This window comes from Bison bison, unplaced genomic scaffold (assembly GCF_000754665.1).
Source record: "Bison bison bison isolate TAMUID 2011002044 unplaced genomic scaffold, Bison_UMD1.0 scf7180017864367, whole genome shotgun sequence".
Lineage (NCBI taxonomy): Eukaryota > Metazoa > Chordata > Mammalia > Artiodactyla > Bovidae > Bison > Bison bison.
The window spans coordinates 6,068,400-6,070,244 of record NW_011494939.1 but is presented as its reverse complement, the minus strand read 5'-3'; positions in this window follow the sequence as shown (position 1 = coordinate 6,070,244).

Below are 1,845 nucleotides of genomic sequence, written 5' to 3'. Positions count from 1 at the left end.
CCGACATACTGCAACTATGGAAGCCCACGTGCCTAGAGCCTGTGCTCCACAACAAGTGAAGCCCCCACAATGAGAAAGCCGTGCGTTGCAACAAAGAGTAGCCCCTGTTCACTGCAACTAGAGAAAGCCTGCATGCAGCAACAAAGACCCACCACAGCCAAAAAATTAAATAAATAAACTTTAAGAAATAAAATATTGCAGTACGTATTATTCATTATCTGGATAAGAAGGCCAAAAGCATAACTTAAAATTACTAGGAAAACAAAAGGCCTTAGATTTTTCACTGTCCCTAGCTAGGAAGAGTGAGGAGGAATATTCGAGCAGATGGCAGTAATTTTCCTCTCCTGGGACCAGACCAAACAGAGAACCAAAAAGCAAGAAGGAACCATATCAATCTGCTGAATGTCCAAAGAAATTTCACATGTATTTTAGTGAACCGCAAAACTAACCTAAGTTAGCCACAGAACAAAGTGTTTGCTAAAGCACAGCAAACCAGAACTAACCTGCTTTCTAAAACAGCTGAGTATTATAATAATGATCAAAGAGAACTTGAATCTTGCTTTTGGTAATTCACAATCCATAATCAGGAGTGTCTTCCAAAAGATGAGTTTGGGATGAGGTAAAAAAACAAAGACCTTCATTAAGTTCTGTATGTGGCAAGAGCAAATCCCTAAGTATGAGGTGGGGGGAGTGCAGACAGACTGCAGAAACACCAAAGGCTGGAACAGATCCCGATGGCAATGGGAGTGGAGTGTGGTAGAAAGCCTTAAAACCTCCAGGAACCAAGTTGAAACAGATACACAAGAGAATGATTCTACTTCATGGTCGATTATTATGAACTGACCCTTAGAATGTATATGAAAGTTGATCACAGGGCCTTACAAGTATGAGATGCTCAACAAATATCCAACTTGAGTTGCCCGCTGTGAAAAAGGCTACAGTAATAGAAGAGAGATTGAAAATTATGTGTGACTTCACTGGCTGTATTTTTACCTTGACGTGGGCATTTGCTAAATCAAAGGAATAATCCATTAGAGACCGGATTTGGTCAGTCAAGCTTTTGTGCATCTCTATTAGGGAAAGGATTTATTTTCATCTTATACATGTAAACAATTACATGAAAGCATTTCACTGTCAAGCATTAATGTCGAGAACAGAACATTTTGTTTCTCCTTTTTCAAGGCCTCTCCCTTCAGTCTGGCTGGGCAGCACTTAAACTGTAGGATGTCTGATTTGTCTACCTTCCTCAGAAGCACCTGGGAGCTTGTTAACCATGCACACTCCTGGGTCACACCTCCTGTAGGTGAGAGGCAGGAATCTTTTTTCACATCTTTCTAAGAGACTGCTTTGCACCCTCAACTTTAAAAGTCCCTGAGCTAGGAATAGACGTTCAAGCAGCTAACTCACTTGGGCAAGGTCAAGAGGCGGTCAAGTATGGCCATGGATTTTCCCAAGGCCAACAACCAATGGTGGGTGTGCTGGTAAATGTTTCAACAGTCAGCTCTCTAAAAGAAAGCCTCCATTTGTAGCATTTGCCATTTCTGCCATGTCAATACTCTCACTATAGCTGATTTCAAGCTACCAGTGTGACATCACCTAGTGTGGACTTGAGAAGGGATACGCAGCAGTGCACGTTTATGTAGTAGTCCTACCATGCAGCTATAATAGATGTAAATAACCTTAAGATCAAAAATTATAGTAAAAGGGGGACTTCCCTGGTGGTCAAGCAATTAAGACTCTTCACTTTCATTGCAGGGGGCACAGGTTCAATCCCTGGTCAGGGAACTAAGATCCTGCATGGCTCATGGCAACCAAAAAAAAAAAAAATACTTATAGTAAAAGGTA